Source organism: Manacus candei, unplaced genomic scaffold (genome assembly GCF_025592945.1).
Source record: "Manacus candei isolate 608988 ecotype Guabito, Panama unplaced genomic scaffold, ASM2559294v1 h1tg000085l, whole genome shotgun sequence".
Classification (NCBI taxonomy): domain Eukaryota; kingdom Metazoa; phylum Chordata; class Aves; order Passeriformes; family Pipridae; genus Manacus; species Manacus candei.
The window spans coordinates 1,778,252-1,787,687 of NW_026138133.1; the positions used below are offsets into that span (position 1 = coordinate 1,778,252).

A 9,436-nucleotide genomic window follows, 5' to 3' on the forward strand; every position below is an offset into this window, starting at 1 on the left:
TTCACTGATTACTGTACTATGGATATTTTACTTTGATAAAAATGAAGGTTCTATGACATCAGATATCAACCTACTTTTGAATTAACTTTGTGTTTGCTTTGATTATAGCTGAGAGGGTTGGCTTTTTCCCCTGGATACAGGAAATACATAGTACCAGAATACTTTGAAAATTAAACCTTAACCTTTTAATCTGAATAATTTTAAAAAACTTTTAAAAGTATAAAACATTGAAATTGTGAAAAGTTCTTTTTTTTTTTGCTTCCTTAACATCAAAATAAAGCCTTTTACTTCCATGTGTGTAAAATATTTCACTTAAACAAATCAAGTTTGTTTTTTTGATTTGCTAAAAGTGGTTTTTTCTACTTTATGATTAGAAATAAATGAAACTACTATTTGTCACAACTCTGATATTCTCATGATTGGAGGACTATAAATAGTTTTACCTTGAACTCGAGTAAATCAGACATACGTGCTAGAAGCCACTGAATTCAGTAGCCCAGCAGAGACAAGGTGGTGGCAGCTCCATGGGCCCTGGTCCAGCCAGTAGCAAGATTGAGCATGTGTTCCAAGTAGGCACACACATCAATGTTGTGTAGACACATGTACATCAAATACACCTAATGACAAGGCCTGACACATGAAAAGTAGAAACATGCAAATTTTTGTAACAGAGGCAGAGACTTGGACTAGGTCTGTCTGGAAAACAAAGGGTAGAGAGCCCACAACTTTTTATGATAATCTATTCCTCATGGTGAAGGAGTTTCTTAAGAGGCAATGGCATACTGTTATTGCTCCTTACTTTATTGTCTACCACTGTGTAGTACTTTGGTCTGGGGTTTCCTTGGTGACCAGTTTGTAACCAAGGAAAGGCCCAGATTTACCCAGTATTCCCAACGATTTTTACGTAAGCCAGGCTATAAGAAGAAAGGAGGAAAGGCCTTCAGTCTCTTTCCTTCCAGCGGCTTGGAGGTGCAGGTTCCCTGCTGTCGGGTCTGCCGTGCTGGGGAGCGAGGTCTGGTTAGGCCTTGTCAACCATGGGAGACGGAGGTTGCTGGTGATCGTTCCAGAGCGACTCTCAGTTGTCCCAAGGAGAGTAGTGAGATATTTCTTTGCTAACTCTTTTAGTTGCTAGATATTGGGCGACTAATCGGGGTATATATATACATTTATTTTGGTTTTGTTCCGTTTCCCTTCCTCCTTCCCTTTCCCTTGTGAAATTGTATACATATTTCAATTGTATATAACTGTAACATAAGTGTAAATATATTTATATATATTGCTTTAGCTGTCTCTCGTTTCGGTTTTCTTGGTTGTTTTTTTTTCCTTTCCCTCTTCTCCCTGAGGTTTTGGGGGGGGGGGAACACGACTTCTTGTGGTAAGGTTTGGAGACTTGGCAGGGAGCCAGCTTCAAACCATATCACACTGTCAAAAGAGTTTATATCCTAAAAAGGATGTAGCTCTTCAAGTGCCATTCAAGTAGTTACATCCTTCTCTTAGATCACCTCTTAGCATCCATTATTCAAAAGGAGAAGGGTGGCTCCCTCAGCCTCTCCTTGTAGGTCATCTGCTCAAGGCCCTTGACCGGCACAATAGCAATCCATTGCATCCACTATTCCAGTTTCTTAACAGTGCTCTCAAAATGGACATAAGTATTCCAGATGCAACCCTATTAGGACAGGGCAGAGGGTTATAATAAGTTTGTTGAGTTTCCTTACCATGCTCCTCCTGAAGCAGGTCCAGTGTGTAGTTCACTTTGCTCATGAAGAGATTGAAAAGTGGACTCAGATCCAGCATCCGGACCTTTATTCCTGAAAAGTTTCTCAAGTCTTGTGCTTGTTTAGCCAAATTTATCAAGGTGCCTCAGAACTGCAGATTATTCTTTCATTGTGTCAATTAATGATTTTGCTCTATTATTTCTGCAGATTTACTATGGATCTGTCACTGTTCACATCACCAACTAAAATAATTGACAGTACGGGTCCCAGTGTGTCCCTGATACTATTATCAACCACCAATAGGACACAAGCTCATTGATTCCCACCATCTGAGCTTAGCAATCCATCCGTTTTTCAGCACCCAAAACAGTACTGTGTTCCAGACCTCAGCTTCCAAATGAGAATGCAATGAGAGATGGTGTTACAAGACCTACCAGCATCCAACAGTATCATAGTCACCACTCTCCCCTCATCCATACAGACAGCAATTTCTTTGTAAAAAGCAAGAAGACTGGATAAGCATCATCCTTGAAAAAATCATATTGACTGCTCCTGGTTTCTGTCCTGTTCTTTACATCTGTAGTGGTTTGGATCCTTGTTTTCCCCCAGAGGCTAGAAAAGTGGTAGACCCCAAGGGGTGGAAACCCCTGGAAGTTTTGAAGTTCTGCCCAATGGGCGCTCCTGCAGAAATGTAAACATATCACAAGCTCACCGGAAGAGAAGAGTGGTAGTTGGGGTTGTTGAGGAGAGGTGGCCATGTTGTGAGCCACGAGGAAGGGGCTCTGAGCCCCTTGGGCCCTCTGGGGCCCCCCAGCCCCTGACTGGGGGGACTGCAAAAAGCTGGAACAGTACTAGACTGGACTAAGTGTCTGTAGTTAAGCCAGGGGATGTTTTCTCCATGGGCACAGAGCAGCAACCGGCAAGCACCAGAGAAACGGTGGCAGAGAGCCAAGACAGATAACACCTGAACTGAAGGAGCAGCAGAAGCAACATGCAGCACCAGAGAAAGGACTCCTGGAAGGAGAGCCGGGAAAAAGAGAGCCAGCAGCCTGAGAGACAGAGTTCTGGGGGTAAGACTGTACCAGCCCCCCAAAACTCCTTTGAGATCCCTCTGAGAAGAGAGGGAGATGGACTCCTATTAAGGAGAAGAGTTTTAGACATGCAGCACTGGAGAGAGAGAGGAACTGAGAAGCTCAGAGCGTCCCAGAGCTGGACCGGGATGGCCAGATGGAATGTGGGGCGAGTTGACCTTGGTTCCCCCCTCACACTGCTGCCACGGTGGCAGCCTGAGAGACAGGGCACAGAGGCCCTGCAAGCTTGAATCTCCTGGAGATACCAGACCGTCACAAAGACCCCTCTGTGTCTTTGTGATATGACATGGTGACACGACCTTGTCTGGGGTTACGAAGCCCACGGAAGACCCCTTTGCCTGCGTCAAGGGGGCCGAGGGAGCTTGGATACCTCCCTCGTGAGTGCTGGTAGAAAGCCAGCTATCAGCTGCTGCATGTGGAGAAGACAGACAGACTGCTGCCTTAGAAGATGCTGCTGTTCAAAGACTGAAAGGGATCTGCCCTTCTTTCCCTCCTGGACTTTTATTTGGAGGGGAGAAGAGATCTGATCCACTGTAAATACATATGTCATGGTAGAGATAGTTTGTGATCATGTGTATAATGTGATATGGTATTTATTTGTATAGTCATTGTAATATATTCCCTTTCCCCCACTTTGAGTCTGGTGTGTTTTGTCTGGAAAAACCCATCTCACATTAGGTTGAGATGTGGGAGGGGGGAATGGAGCTAGGGAATTGGATTTTGGGGCTATCTCAAACCATGACAACATCTCAGGAAACAGACTGATTCCATTACTTCAAGATCTGTCTGGGGACAGAGGTGAGGCTTACTGGTCACAATTTCCCATGTACTTCTTGCTCTTTTTAAAGAAATATGTATTGCATTAACCATGTTCTGGTTTCATTGACCTCTCCCAGTCATTAAATTATTTTCATAAAAAAATTGAAAAAAATTTGTTACCAGACAGCACTTTCATAATTTCCAAGTGAATCCCATCTAGCAGATGAATCTGAAGAGGTACTGCTGTTCTGAATAGTCCCCAGTCTGAAGTTCCCTCACTGTAGCTGGCATCACTCCTGAAGTGACACTTAAAGAAATACTTGTTCTCTCTGCAGATACTGGAGCCACATTTTCTGAATCCATTTACTACTGGCATATCTGTTACCCTTTAAGTCCCTATCTAGTTTTAGTTCCAAATAACTTTGTCCCGTCTGATTAGCATTACTGTCCCTAGTAATGATATTATACTGTTCTCGTCTTTCCTGGTCTTGTCTCTAGTTTTTCTATGTTTTCTTTTTGCATTTCAGTTAAGTAAGATCCTTGGGTATGTTGCTGGAAATTCACAGGTTTTCCACAGAAAAGAATGTTTTGCTCCAGTTTTCTCTGTTTTCATTAAAACTCAAACAGCTTTTTCTCTCCATAGCAACTTCCCAGGGATTCTGATTAGATGAAATTAGCTGATGTCTACTTTTCTAAAACCTTTTTCTAACCTTTCAAAACTCATATATAAAAATCTACAGAGTTCTCTTTTTACTAGCAGACAGCTGGAAGTTGGAAGGCTGCCAAGCTGAAGGGAAGTGGAAACCATATTTTCTGTAATGCAGTCAACAGTCCTTAATCAGGCCCAGGACCCTGAGGGCTCTAAGGTAATTCATTCCACTCAGCGAAATGGAAAATTATTAAAATAACATCACATACTTCTATAATGTCTTCTCTCCAGGGTTCTCAAAGTGCTTTGTAATAATTAATTAATTAACTAAGCCTTGAAACATGACTTTGGCCTAAAATACTACTGTACTCCAATCTACAAATGAATCTGCTCATAATAAATATGTATGCCAGTTAAAGAAAGGTGATGTGCCTGTAAGCTTGCCTATTCTTCCAGTTAAAGTAAAGGTAGAAGAAAAATGAGATTAATTGCCTTTTGGTGATGATAACTTTTCTTCATTGGCCAGAGAGTAGAGGCATACCTTAAACAACTCCCTTACATTCAAAAAGAAATCCTGTGTTAAATATCCATTAATACGAAATGTAACCAGACAATTTTTAGTTTTGATGTAATCTCACAATGGGAAATAAATTTCAAATTCATTTTTAAAAATTAAAAGCAGTAAGTGGAATAACTAGATGATTCTGGTACTCTGCTAGGAATCACAACATGCAGATTCTGGGAACTATTCTTCCAAGCTGGAACAGAATCCTGAGACACATCTGCCATTACAAAATATGCTAGCTTTTTTTCAATAACTCTTTCAGTTCTGATTGCTGTATTAAAATAATGTTATTTGATTAAAAGTTCCTGTGACATATCTACAAAACTCATAGATGTGAAAAATCAGGAAAACTAAATGTTGGCTATGAAACTAGGCCTTCCCCTGTGATCAAAGTGAAGAGTTTATCCATAAAATGTAAAATTTGCTTTTTTAGGAAAAAAAGGCATGATATATATATCTGTACATTTGACATTTAGTATTAAGTTCCAAGATTTCATAAGCTGACAGAATTCTCCAGTAGTTATATCTGCTGTAATGGCTTGGGATATTGTAATATCTGGACATATAGAAGAATGGGATAAAAGACAAATATATATGAACCTTTTTAATGTACCCAATTTAATTGCAGAATTCTTAGTTTTACTGAATAAATGTCAAACACGAACAAAATCAGAGAAGACAAATTAATGTCATATCAAGGTTAGTATTACAATATGGATCAATTTAATTTTCATTGGTATGTTTTTTTTCATGTCAGACATGACCTCAGTTGAGATAAACACATTCAGTGATTGATTTTTTTACTGTTTCAAATTTTGGATTTTAGAGAAGAACGTTAGCTGATTTTAATACTAATTTACCAATGTTTCTTTTACTTTATGTCTTTTGCAAGAACAAACCCCAAATAGGCAAGATGTTTCTAAGGTAATATTAAGGAATTTTTCAACACAAAACATTTTTGGTTATGGTTCAAATGGACTGAAAACCCAAACTATTCTATGATTCTACAAGAAAGAGAGACTCCATGTTATTTCAAAGTCAAAGAATCAAATAAGACATCTTTACAAGTATCCAGTATGATGACATCTAAAATTTCCATACAAAATGCTTCCTTGCTTATATTGATCTCAGAAAGCTTTGGTTGATAAGGAACAGTGTATCAGACTTGCATAGTTTAATACACAAAGAGAGCCTATTGGTGAAGACTTCTTGCTCCAGCTGCAGGATGCACCATGCTCACAGGCTCATCCTGCTGGGGGACTTCACCCACCCTGACATCTTCCAGAAAATTAGCACAATAAACTGTAGCAATCCAAGAGACTCCTGGAATGCATGAAAGATAATTTCATGAGCCAAGTAGTAGAGAGCCCTACAAGAGGGAATGTATTACTGGATCTGATGGTCACCAATGTAAGCAAGCAAATTGGAGACATCAAAACTGAAGGCTACCTGGACTACAGGGATCATACATTGTTGGAATTTGGAATCCTGAAGGAAATTTGCTGATGACACCATGCTGATTGCTGTGGCTGACACACCTGGAGGACAGGATACCATCCAGAGGTACCTGGACAAGTTCAAGAAACAGATCCGTGGGAACCTCAGAGGTTTAACAAGACCAAGAGCAAGGTTCTGTGCCTAGGTTGGGGCAACCCCCTGTATCAATCAGGGCTAAAGGGATGAACAGATTAAAAGCAGCCCTTCTGAGAATGACTGAGGGGTACTGGCGGACAAGAGGCTGGACATGACCTGGTAATGTGCACTTGCAGCCCAGAAAACCAATCTTTTGGGCTGTATCAAAAGGAGTGTGATCAGCAGATTGAGGGAGGTGATTCTGCCTCTCTACTCCACTCTGGTGAGATCCCACCCGGAGTACTGCATTAGGCTCTGGAGTGCCCAGCACAGGAAAGATGTGGACCTGTTAGAGTAAGTCCAGAGGAGGCCATCAAGATGATTAGAGGGATGAAACACATCTCCTGTGAGGAAAGGCTGAGAGAATTAGGATTGTTCAGCCTGGAGAATAGAAGGTTTCAAGGTGACTTCAGTTCAGCTTTCCAGGACCTAAAGGAGACTAAAAGAAAGATGGAGAAAGACTATTAGCAAGAGCATGTAGACAGAGGACAATGAAGAAAGGCTTTAAACAGAAAGTGAGTGGGTTTAGATTAGACATTAGAAAAATATTCATTGATGTGAGGGTGGTGAGACACTGGAACAGATTGCCCAGAGAGGTTATGGAAGCCCCATTCCTGGAAGTGCTCAAGGCCAGGTTGGATGGAGCTCTGAGCAACCTGATCCAGTGAAAGGTATCCCTGCCCATGAAAGGGAGATTTGAACTAGATGATCTTTAAAGTCCCTTCCAACCCAGAACATTCTATGATTCTCTGTTCTTCCACATTTCCGTTCTATGTGCAGCAAATCCATAGGTACTTCTCAGGATGCTGGAATAACTTTGACCGACTTTGAAAACTACAAGCTAAGACTTCTTAAAAAAAATTGAGTTACATGCTCTAATTCATAATGGACATAGATGGACAGACCTTCTATTTAAAGGTAACTCTTTAACGTGTCTTAAAAGTACTTTAGCTGACATAGAATGAATTATGAAAGTAGCTCATGATTATTCCAATTGTTATATTTTTGTATGCTCAGTCTGTCACTTGGTCACTCAGCTCATTCTACTTAGCTCGTATGAAAATATTTTTTAAAATATAGTGCAGAACACTTTATATAACTATGCAGTTTTAAATGCTTTGATGAACAATAGCTGCACACAGTATTTTCTTGATTCCAAAGTATCAGGAATGATCCATAGAATAGTACTTAATCTGCAAATTGACCAGCTAACCCATACACAGAATAGTTCTATGAATGACAATTAAAATAATGTGCAGATATTGAAAGGCAAATGAAAGCAATGGGCATTTCTACTGAAGTGAAAGAAAGTAAAAGTGGTTGTAAAATGGAAAAATATCAGTGAATCAAACCGAGTATCCTTGTACAAAAATCTAGTGTGAGTTTTAGTATGTATTTTACTTTCTATGCTGGTCTGTAGTTTTTAATGCTGCTTCTATAAGATCTTACAGAAGCATTTTGTTCTTGCTAACTTTTAGAGTTGGGATGTTTTTCGGAAGGACTACATTGTCAAAATTATTTTCTGTATTTCCCAGTATATATTGCATTTTAATCTCCAGTTTGTGTCTTTTTTGTATTTTAAATGTGTGAACTATTCCAGGTTGTTTTTCAAAAATTGCTGATTTTAGCAAGCAGAGATTTTGATGTGACTCTTATCTGAATTATTGCTGACAGTGTAATATCTGTATTTTTCCAGCCTGAATGAGTTGTCATGACTGGTATTTTTCTACAGAGATGTACATATTGTTTTTTTCTTAGGAAAGTTGTGATGTCATATATTATGTGTGTGACCGGTGTTATCACTATCTATAAGTAAATGTCAGAAAAGTGTCATTTAATGGACAAAGTTAAAACAATACAATTTTAAAAAAAATTACGTATACAAAATTTAATTTTTATGCATTTTATAGTTATTTTTTAGAAAAAATAGCTGCATATATAATTATTAAGGAAATAATTGATTTATTAATATAACATAGGGAACATTTAAATTTTCATAGTTTACTTTTTGAGGGAAATATGTAACACATGAGTACCACTTATTTACACAACTTACCCTTCTGAGAAAAATTGTAGTCTGTGCTTTTTTTTTTTTTAATTTTCCTGGAGTTAAGGAAATTCAGATAGAAGCAGAGTTGAGGAGAACATATGAATTGCATAAGTGAGAAATTACAGAGTATGAAGTACAAAAGACATTCTCTAGGGGCAATTCCAGCACCTTGGAAACTGCTGAAAAACACCTCCAAGCAACAGTTATGAGCAATGATGGAGAGTAGTAGGGAATACATGAATAAAAGTTGTGCTCAAAGTAAAAGCATAATCAATTAAAATCAGGCAGTTAGTTTTAAGTGACTAGTGGGCAGTAAATAAGAGGAGAGGAGAGTTGGTCATGTGAGAGAGAGAAGGACATAATTAAATCATAAGTAAAGGTATTGTGGACTGATTTTCAAAGCTCTGATTTTAGCTAGAATAAATAAGTTCATGCATCTCACCACCATGCCATAGGTTTGAGCAATTCACGTAATTCACCCCCTCAGTTTCTGCAAAGGAATATGTGGGGGAACTTAAGAAGATGAAAACTCAACATGATGTGGAAACAGAGTTTTTGAAAAAGGTTTTCAGCATGTTAACAAAAAAGACAGGGGACTGCATTCAAAGTCTAGAGGGCTTCTTACTTTTCTCTGTTCATAACAATATGAGAGGTAAGACTGACTACAGTGAGAACAAAGCTGTCTCTAGAGCAGTATCATATCTGCAAAACTGGAAGAAAACATGTACCTAAAGAAAAACCTAAACACAAGGCAGTTATGGAGTGATACTTTCTGAATACTCTCCCACCTTGGATTTGTGCCTCAGGAACTTAATGAATCACACATCGTTTTTCATAGTAAGTCAAAGGGAATTTCTTTTATTTCCCACAAACTTACTATACTGCCTAGACACTCTGTAAGCTTTTAGCATCCGTCACAGTCTGCATGAGGAACTTCCATTTTTTAAGTGAGTAAATACATTGCATGATATGTAC

General features: G+C 39.0%; 1 long non-coding RNA gene across 1 annotated transcript; it reads left to right on the forward strand.

The window, feature by feature from the left end:
• The first annotated feature begins 1,045 nt into the window (after window positions 1-1,045).
• On the forward strand, window positions 1,046-9,073 carry LOC127482122 (uncharacterized). Its single transcript, XR_007908422.1, has 4 exons — window positions 1,046-2,297; window positions 3,560-3,604; window positions 4,326-4,431; window positions 5,672-9,073. It is a non-coding gene; the product is annotated as an uncharacterized LOC127482122 (long non-coding RNA).
• Window positions 9,074-9,436: the final 363 nt, after the last annotated feature.